Raw genomic sequence first — 10,947 nt, forward strand, 5'->3', positions numbered from 1 at the left:
TACCGTTGCCACTTTGTGTGCAGTGTTGCTAGAAAAAAATTTCCTTTGGAGCTAAAACGGTCGTAAAAAAGCGAAAAAGAGCTAAATAAAACTAATAGTAGCTAAAATGCAGAACTAATTTTTTTTTAAGTTGAGCGTTTATTGACGTAGGGTTGTTTTAACATTTTCCGCAATTTTAATAAAAACAGCGAATTTTGTTAGTCTAAGTGCTGGAAAAAGCACTTAAAGCCAATAGATATTTCGAATTCGTTACTACGGTACTTATAACACACATATATATGCACACTAAAAATACGTTACAAACTTTTAAAATCTGCAATTTAAGATATTTGAGTTAACCATAAAAATCGGGTTATAAATAATTTTTTTCGCAAAAAAATTTCTGAAAAACTTTACTTCCAGCTCTCCTTTAAAGTAAATTTAGTATGTTAAATATAATCCGCGCGTTCAGAAAAGGGATTTTCTTCTAATAAATTGTTGAATTCTTTAACCTAGATCGAAGAGTTTATGGGAGATACAAATATATGTTTTTCCACTGCGTTTCGAAATTTGCAAATTTAAGTTTTGGCTTTCGTTTCTCCAGTGGCCATCTGAGAGAGAATATACCGTCTGAGCTTATCGGAGCTCGAATTACTGTCCGGTATAGTTTGTGTGCTCCCGCGCACGTTGCAGAAACTATATTAGCAAATACTTTCTGGAGCTAAAAAAGTGCTAGATAAATTTGAAAAGAGCTAGAAAAGGGCTAGGAGCTAGAACCCAATTTTCGGAGCTAAATAGAAAAATTAAGAGCTAAATCTAGCTCGAAAAGTAGCAAATGGCAACACTGATATCATGTGAACACCTGTGCAGTAGCGTTGCCGTTTTGTTTAAATTTAAGCAAAATTTATTAATTTTTACTTGGCTGTTAAAATGTTAAATTTTTCTTCGTTATGCTAAATTTTTGATTATAATATTCTAAAAGGATAATTTCCCTCAAAAAACCATAGTCAGAAGAGTTCGCATTTCAATAAATTGTTCAATCTTATTTTAGGAAGACTGTCATCCAGATCCCATATAAAGTTCCAGGAAATGTCATATAAACCATTTTCCGTTCGGAGGCGACCTGGAACTTTAGGTCCCTCCATTCCCGTGACAAGATCACCATTCACATTTTATTATAGGAGTATACATATATGTATGTTAAAAGCCTGAAAGAATGTGTAGGTATAGTGTTGAAATTAGGCAACTGTTAGAGCGCGGTTACCCACGAAAGTGTACGTAGCGTAGCGTAGAAGTACCTAGAAAGATATAAAGTGTGCTGTTGATAGAAAGAGAGAGAATCAACGTCACGGTCATGCGGTGGGAGCAGATCCCATAAGATAGATCGTGTCAGCTGACACGTTCTCCGTTTTTACGTCCGTGGGTAACTGCGCTTTTAGACTATAAAATCTCTAGTTTCTTGCTACTTTTTATTTCTATAACCAATTTACCAAGCTTGGTAAGAAAAGCCTAAATACGGCTTTATTCAAACAAATATAAAACCAAGCATTTTTCGTTTTATTAAAGCTCGTTAAATAAGTTGCTTAAGTTTATCGGGATTTGGTAAATTTTTTGAACAATTTTGGTAAAATATTTTTGCTCAGCCGCGGCAACACTGCTGTGCAGTACAGTACGAAATAAAAAAATCGTTGAATTGCGGCAACAGCTGGTAGAGTTTGTTTGGCAGCCATCGGAAGTAGTCGCAGAAGTGTAAAAGAGAAATAAAAAAGTGTCAGCTAAGCGAAAATTTACGGTAATCGCTTTTTTCCAACGAGTTTTGTAGTGCATAATCAATTAATTAAGTGCATAATATTCTGCAACAACAATTGCGTGAAGAGAAAGTGAATTTTGTGGTGAATGCGAAAAAACCAAGAAAATCGTATTGTGTTTGCCAATAAGACGGCAGACAAATTTCAGGGCTCCGCTGAGTTCATACATGTGTATTCACATACACATAACACTAATAATGTAAATATCAAAACATTTGTCAGTGAAAGATATGCGTACATTTCTATGAAATTTGCAAATGCTAAGTATTCAATTAATATTAATAGCTTGAAACATTTTGCAAATTTAAAACTATGCGGCTAATATTTGAACATATCTATTTACAATGTATGTACCTAAAATTTGTGTTAGCTGTGTTTGTGTGTGCGTGTGTACATATATGTTTCAGTGGTGTGCAAAATCAATGCTCCGCTGTGGCAAAGGATATTTCTTATCTACATGGCGCTGTTTCCGTTTCTGGTAGAACAGATTTATCAAATCCAAAAAGGGTAAAAAAAGAAAAAAAAAATAACCCAATTGTTTTAATTAGGTTTTCTGTAAATACATACTATACAAAAATATAATATTAGGAAAAATTGGTTCAATAACTATTGTAATCTAATACCCATATATGTATGTATGTGCATACATGATAATAAATGTATTTACCTACATACTTCATTAATGAGAACGCTAGTCTAAGCAAACGGCCTTACCACACATGTTAGTTAAGTCTGTTGCTGATAACAACATGCAGTATTGTGCAAAATAAAAGCAGCAAACTTCCTAAACTATATATGTACATACACACATCCATTCAACGCGCTCGCGATAACGTGAACTAATTAAAAATAAACCCGCTTCATGCCTGCTGGGCGCAGCACGGAAACGCAGCCGGATTGGCAGGTCGATCGCGGGAATTTCCGCATTAGGGGTCTCAGTGCAGAGATTTGGCAACTGGTGAACCAGCATAGGCGGAAAAAGTAAGAAGAGCACCTGAAGACTTGTAAATTCGCCTCTGATGGGAGCAATCTTTGGTCAATCGTACACTGAGAAAAGAGTTTAGTTACGTCAACTAAATATGTTTTTCTCAACACATGATTTGGTTATAGTTACATTATTTGTTTATAGTTACCGAATCATGTGTTGAGAGGAATATATTTGGCTGACTTTTTTCTGAGTGTAGGGCGATGGCGCCTCGCCTGACCCGCAGTCATGCGCGAGCTATTTTAGCCGACAAGTCACTCTGCATCCTCCGGTAGACAAAGCCAAACGTCGAGTGACCACAAGGCTGAACAACTTGCCAAAGCCCTGTTTTTCACCAGCGGTGATGTCCCGGGGGATGGTTGCGTGCATAGAAGTCCACGTAAGTGGGCAAAGCTTTTGGCTACCAAACCAGGGAGTGTCCAAAAGTGATTCATTTGTGTACGGTTCAAATCGCACTCGTTACGTCCAGATATATATATCTATGTATCCTCTGGGTAGCGCCCAAATCCGATTGGAAGCGAACTAAAATAAGATGGCGCGTGCGTCGGGTTTGGTACCGCCACGTAAAAGCCCGGCCCCTTTTTTGATAATCACGGCACACATATAAAGGACTATGATTTTAATGTATGCACCTGTAATATCCGGACCCTTAATGGGGAAGGTGTCTCTGACCGGCTGGTTGATGTCCTCGAAAAGACAAATGCCTGCTGCGGTTTAGCCGTACGCACCGAGCTGCACTTTTTGAAGTACTGCGTTTTTTGCTAATGCATAAAAAAAATGTTTTATTTTTGTCAGTAAGAAGCTTGACCTGTAGACAATAGAGGTTTATTTTTCGTAAGAGTTGCCACCTGTTAAAAAATTAAATTCAAATTCTTTAATAAGTTTAATTAATTATTCAGAGATGGGTACCGATGTGTATGAAAAGGGTTTACTTCATAACTACATGTATATGGTTGCCACCACTTGAATTAAAGGAATTAAATAATAATAATAATAATAATAATAGATTGGCGCTTACACATATGTTAGTGTTTGGCCGAGCTTCTCCTCCGATTTGTGGCGTGCACCTTGATGTTGTCACACAAAGCGGAGGGACCTACAGTTTTACGCCGACTCCGAACGGCGATTGTATTTTTATGAGAAGCTGTTTTAAGAAGAAGCTGAATTAAAGGAATTAGGTAATTCAAATAGATATGTGTCACCATATGGGAGTGAGACGAAAGAGGTTTAAAAAGGTTTTAGGTTGAAATTATTACGAAGAGGGTTGCCACCAGTTCTTAAAGTCAAATTTAGTTAAACTAAAATAATATTTGCGTCAAACCAAAGGTTTACGACATTCTATTTATTATTTTATTACAAATTTATACATTGTCAATCAGTGATGTGAATTTAGCGTCCTCAATTTTACTAAGAAGTGAATTTTCATTTAAATCCGTACATAATTCTATTTTTGCCCACAATTTGTGCGTTCCTTACCTCCCAGAAATAGTCAGAAAAAGTCCGAAGTAGTCAGATTTAGTCCAAAAAGCGTTCCTTAACTCGGAAATGACAGCTAAAATGAGAGAGCAACACCCAGTGAGAGTGACTCTCATCAGTCGGAAGTAGTCAGATTTAGTCAGAAGAATTTTTTCTGGCAAAATACTGAAAAGTGTCAAACTCAACTAAATTTAAATTAACGGAAATTAAAGAATATACAAAAAGTGAGAATAATCTAAAAAGTAAAAAAGTGAATTGAAATCGGAAGGAGGCAAAAAATAATTGATATAGTAAGTGTTTATTGTGCTCGTGCTTGTGTGAATGTGTTTTGTACATACATTTCCATTCTTTTTTGACGTTAGCTTTGTTGTTGCCATTCTTTGGACTAAAAATTTGTTTTTTTGCGTTCCTTTACTTTTCCTGTTATTCTCTTTTAGTGAGCGTATTTTGCTCACGCTCTGGCATTTTGACACTTTTCAGATTTTAGACCAAAAAGATAAGGAATGAACCTATTTTTTATGGCACTGTGCGAGGGCCGTTCGACTCTCATACCTGCTCCCAGAGAAGCACTCTTCAGCAAGCCAACATATGCGAGCAGTGAAACCACATTTCCCACTCATTAAGTACCGCCGCCGACGACGTAGTCGGGTTTCAGCTAGCCCGAAAGAACTGATTCGATGAAAAGTGTCACAACTTAGCATAGGAAAACAGGGCTTACAGGGCCACGTTGCGACCGCGCTGTGTGGGATCGATATAGGAAACTGAACAGGGAAGCGAAACGTATTTGCCGCAATGAGTAGAGAGAGGCCGAAATACATGAGTGCTAAGAGCTTGAAATGCTGGCCGGCAGGAAAAAGGCCCGAAAATTTTACCAGAGAGTTAGGCGACTTACGGAAGCCTCCAAGATCTGGGCGAACTCCTTTAAGAACAACCCCGGAAACCTAGTGACCGATCTCTAGAACGTCCCTAATTATTAAGGGCACACTTTTCCACCCTTTTGAATGGAAGAAGCATTGTAAGTAGTGGAGAAGGCGATAACAATCGAATCGATGTCCCACTGCCTGACTATGATGAGTACGGTGACCATCCGTCCTCTATTTTAAAGGACAGTCCTTTATTTTATCCCCCGGTCCTTTATAACTTTTTTCAAAATAAAGGACGCCTTTTGTCCTTTATTTCTTAAACTGTCCTTTAAATCCGCTCTGCATTTTTCAGAGGTAAAATTTTAAACACAGATTATGAAAAATAAAAATATCCCTTATAAAATATAATGAAAACCTTCGCCAGTGTGTTTCGCACCCCACTTAAGGGTTTCTACTTAATCGGTAATCTTTGTACAATCTATAAGCACAGAGAAAGTTGTGCCCAGGATCGTGTTGCACGCTGAGTTTCCACTTCCACTGAAAGATAGCACTGCTGCACAGTGGTTAAAAACTGGCATTTAGTGTAATTTAGTGTAATTCACTGGAGCCTTAATTTTTTCACTTAATTTGATTATTTTGTCTGAGCCTGATTTGTGAATTTTTATTTAATTATATTAAATTTTTTAGCGCAAAATGCAGAAAAAGTAGCAATATTGAAGAAAATGTGTTCTCCTGTTCCAGTGAATAAATGTTACATAGCAAACACTAGTTGAAAACAATTGTATGGTTTTCCCAAAATGAAAAAATTACACAAAAATTTTAAATGTTACAAAAAATGTTCACCAAAATAAATATAGTTTTTTTAGTTTTTAGTAAAAATTGTTTGAATGCTGCGGTGATTTATGAACATTCAATTCCAATTTGGATCCACTGTGCGCTGGCTTCGTTGTACGTAGCCATGAATTATGGCAAAGGATGGCGAAGGCCTTGAAAAGGATTTGGCTTAATTTTTCGCTACAGCAGGGGAACTTGTACAATTAAATAAATTACGATATGGGTAAAGTATTTTTCTCATACAAGTTGTATGTGCGTATTCCCAAATCGGTTTGAAAAAAAGTCCTTTATTTTACGTTGGTTAATATGGTCACCGTAATGATGAGGTACCGATAGCGCGCAATACGCGGCTGAAAAACAACACAGCTGCTGGAGATTATGGCCTGCCAGCCAAGCCATTCAAGTACAGCGGCGAAGGGCTGATAAGGTAACTCTTATGCAGAATATGGTTCGATGAATGCATGCCCGTCGACTGGAATTTAATACTAGGTTCACATATAAGTAGATTATCCTCATTTTCGAGCTTAACACCATAATCTGTAATTATAACAAGAGATATAATATAAAATAAGTTCCTTGTTAATCTGTAATTATAAAATAATCTCAGATTTAACCGATAACTTTTCGGTGTCCATCCTAGTTTTATCGATTGTTTTTGCGAAAGAGAGGAGAAATGCCAAATGTAAAAGTAAACAAAAATGTACGCTAGCAAGTAAAAGAGGTTTGTAAAGGCATTTTTAATAAAATGTTAAGTTAAAATATATTTATATTGCTTATTATAGCAGAAAAACGTGATCACGGTGGCACAGAGAAGAAACATAAATTTTCCTTGAGATGTGAGAATAACAAGCACAACAAATTTGACGGCTAATAATCTGAGATTTGCCTGTGTAAACGGGGTGATTAAAAAAATGAGCTTTGATTGAGATAATATTGATATGTGAACATAGTTTAAGTATGCAATACACAAGAAAAGCGATCCCGAAACAAGCATATCCTAGTAGGGTGCTACAGACTTAGGTACCCGGACAGGCATTTGTTCGAGTCGGAATCTCCACCTACTACATTGACAGTACATTTGACAGCTGTCAACTGTCATAGTTTTTATTTGACATACAATTCTTGACTAGCGTGCCTAAAAACTAATCTGTAGTATTTTTATAAAGACTTATTCTTTATTTTTAGAGGAATTGGCAATTAATTTGACAGCTGTCAACTGCCAAACTAAAAATTTTATGGCATATTCAGATTTTGCATGTCAAAGGAACTATTATTTTAATAAAACCGTAAACGTTTTTCCAATTTTTGCGTGAAATATGGCCTGTCCGACCACTGTACGGCGTATTACACACATATTACGTTACACCACATCTATATATATTACTGATGAGTGTCTTAAGTTTGTAAGTAACTAACCTAGGTTTTGTACTTACCTCTAGTCTTTCCTGTGATCTACATGATTTTATAATGAGCAAAGTATTCAACTCAACATTCTATGGAACTTCGAATTTCTGCATCCTTTACGCCCTTACGCCAATCTGCCCATAAAATTGAAGTAGTTTTCAACCACCTAATTTGATCACATATCCAATTCGAGATCTCGACTATTAGACTGTGAGATTTTTGGTTATCCGGAAGCCAGGAATTGCATTTTTCTATTCCGTTTAATGACAGACAAGATGACTACCTAGCTAAATATCTATATAATAAGCTAGCTTTTCCAAACTCTGCACGTAAAAGTGAATTAAGATTACCTATGTAGCTATAATAATCGCAACTCTGCGAAACTATATTTTGTCAACGCTATGCGTTTATATAATTTTATTCCAGTTTCTACTTAGCTTAAACAAAATCAAATTTAAGAATGCTTGTATTTTGCACAGCATGGTAAATTTCAAGCACATTTTGATATAATCATTTAAGTATTATTGTCCTTTACCAGGTGGTACCTCTCACAGTTATCCCACCTGAATTAGTAAACAAGTATCAAATTCAGATTAAAATATCAATGCAGTAATTTATGTTTATCACTTATGAATATACTTTTTTTGTCTAATAGAATTCCAATGTATGTCTGTACATTAGGGTGGTCTAAAAACCGTAAAGTCGGAATTGTAATACTCTCACCCCCTAGGATTGTTTTATATCGAAAAAATTATACCCCTATTTTTATTTATTTTGAAATCAAAAAATATTTAAAGGTCGCTCAAAGTGTTCATGTATTTTTATATGGGGAAAAAAACAACTTTTCGTAGAAATGGTATAGAATTCTTGAAATTCAATATTTTTCGTTCGGAAAACTATCTTCATCTTCAGGAGACTTTCAATAATAATACCTAATTGTTTATTTAACCATTTTTTAATACTTGCTATTTTTTATTGGTCCCCCCATTGAATTTTTCGGGGTTTTTGCGAGTTTTTGGCGGACCAATAAATTATAGTTATAGTTATGGTGAAAATTGCAATTGAGCATTATTATTGGGAATCTTCTGCTGAGAAACAGAGTTTTCCGATAGAAAAATATTGATTTTTAAGAATTCTATACCATTTCTACGAAAATTTGTTTTTTTCCCCATACAAAATACCTGGAAAACTTGGGGCCTCTAAATATTTTTTGATTTTAAAATAAAAAAAAAATAGGGGTGTATTTTTTCGGTATAGAACAATCCTAGGAGTGAGAGCATAAAAATTCCGACTTTACTCCCCCCCCCCCCCACGGTTTTTTTTAGACCACCCTAATGTACATATAGTTACTTTCAAAATTGAGCATACGGCCCTTTTTGTTAACATTCGCAATGTTTTACATGCTAAAATTTTTTCGCTAATTTTGTATAAAAATATGGCTTATATTTTAGCAAACTCCATTTAAATCCACTGTACTGTGTACAAAAAACAAGAAACTTTAGCGAACTTTTTAATACGAATTTGTAAATATAATTCAGGTATGCAGTTTTATGGCCCATTAAATTTTAGTACAATCTGCCCTAAGCATTTTTTTCCATATACAAAATTTTCAGAATTTTTTTATATGACAAAAAAAAAATGCGTAGGATAGCCAGCAAAAAAAACCGTACGCTCAATTTTCGGAGTAACAGTATATATTCATAACTATTCTTCGATTCCGTAAATACTAGGGTGTTCGGTTATTCGCCTTTTCCTGTATTCAGATATAAGATTAATAAAAGATATTCTATGTAGTTCCATTTTCAATAACATCAATATTTAGAAGTTTAAGATTCTGGTATATAAATAATCTAGGTGAGGCCCCGGTTTTTTTAGTTTCTAAAACTCCGGGTTACTTGGTATTTGAAAAAATAAATTTATAAAAAAAAAACGCCTAAAAATATTAAAAAAAAAAAATGGTTGAAACCGGGTTGGAAAAATCGAGCCAATCACCCTACCCAATACTTATTTAACATAAGCCATAAGACATTCAATCACGTCTTGATTTTAAATTTAATGTGATCACACTATCTGATTTTTAATTGTGCATAAATTTATGCACATAGATACATATACATACATGCGTATATATTTACGTCCCTCTTTCAGAAAGAAACCAGTTTAAATCACTCTTACCGCAACGCACTTGCGCGTAGTAATAAATAGAAAGAAACACACACGTCCAGATTGATGTTTACATCATATCGTTTTACGTTGTCACTGTTGGCAGCTTTCATCAATACCAATTGCGAAAATTAAGGGGTTATTGACTTGCTACGGCTTTGGGAATGTGCGAGATTTGTAAGAAGAAATCAGAAATTTAAGAAAATAAAAACGCTATTTGAGCGTAAACAAAAGTACATAGAAGTAGTAGTAGAAAAATAATAAGAAAAAATAAGTGATTTTTCCAAGCCGATCGTAAATGGCGTAATGTTTAAAGTTTCTTAAACTGTAATAAAACGTGGTACGAGTCAGGGCTCAGCAACTTGTGTCACGATTCATAACAACAATGACACCAAGGAGATAAGTTCTCAGGTGAAATATAGTATGGCACTGTGGAATATGGCAGACTGGAATAACACAAATATATAAAAATAATATCATGTCCATAATATTAAAAAGAAAAAAAACGGGAAAATTGTGAAGAATACATTTGTAAACAGAAATCAGCTGTTCTTTATGGCCGCATACTGGACATTCATACTTATTTATTAACAAATTCAGGGCTCTCTCATTGTCTTCATCACTGCCTCGAAGATAGTTTATTGTCTGGACGCCTCCTTTTTACTGAAAAAAATTGGCAACTAATACTTATTCTCAATTATTCTGTCTTGTCTTGTGTAAACGCAAGGTTATATAACTGTCTGCATTGCGTCAAAAGTTTAGAGTTGGCCAACGCATGAACCAAAAATACAAGATCACGCAAGCACGCGACGTTGTATTTGTAACTTGGTTTGAGAAAAAAATTCGTGGAAGCGGGTTCATCAGCTGAGCATTTGTTTGCATCTCAAGCACCACTATTTTATACTTTTCTTTAACTAAAGAAGATCTAATTCAACATGACAAAATGTTTTAAAGCATTTTTGTGAATAATTTTACCCAAATTGGGTGTTTAAAGTGGCTGACAACAATTTTGGTTAATTTTGGTTTTCGTTGTTTTCTTTGCTTTGTTAACTTTTCGTGCGTTTTCCAGCGAAACAAGATGGCGTAGAACCGCAAACAAATCGGCTTATTTCATTCTCTTCTTCTTGCGTGATCTTGTGTCGGTCGTTCGTTGGTTCCGTCGATGCAGGGGTTGCCAGTCTTGCGCTTCCTATACAAACACACACACAGTCTACTCAACTGTCAGTTTCATCCTTGACCGGAACGTACACACTCTGACGGCGCCATTATACTTTAAGTATATCGTCGGTCCCTACGAAGAGTAGCACATTTGACTATTCGCGTGGAAGACTAGCACATTTCACTATTAGCGTGGAAGACTAGCACATTTCATTATTCGCGTCGAAAAGTAGCACATTTCAGATTTTTGCGTGGAAGAGTAGCACATTTCGTTATT

The 10,947-nt window shown here is 35.4% G+C and overlaps 1 protein-coding gene across 2 annotated transcripts in view; it reads left to right on the forward strand.

Moving 5' to 3' along the window:
- Positions 1–1,716: 1,716 nt before the first annotated feature.
- The window catches only part of LOC118738824 (sodium-independent sulfate anion transporter-like), a 63,126-nt gene continuing 53,895 nt past the window's right edge, over positions 1,717–10,947 (forward strand). The window contains exon 1 of one of the 2 annotated variants that reach the window (XM_036469815.1): positions 1,717–1,771. The gene's annotated coding sequence lies outside the window, so the exon portion shown is untranslated. The remainder of the gene's footprint in view (positions 1,772–10,947) is intronic. The other variant, XM_036469818.1, reaches the window with a different exon arrangement.

The sequence above is a fragment of the Rhagoletis pomonella genome, unplaced genomic scaffold (assembly GCF_013731165.1).
Source record: "Rhagoletis pomonella isolate Grant_MI unplaced genomic scaffold, Rhpom_1.0 Rhpom_scaffold_00005, whole genome shotgun sequence".
Classification (NCBI taxonomy): Eukaryota; Metazoa; Arthropoda; class Insecta; order Diptera; family Tephritidae; genus Rhagoletis; species Rhagoletis pomonella.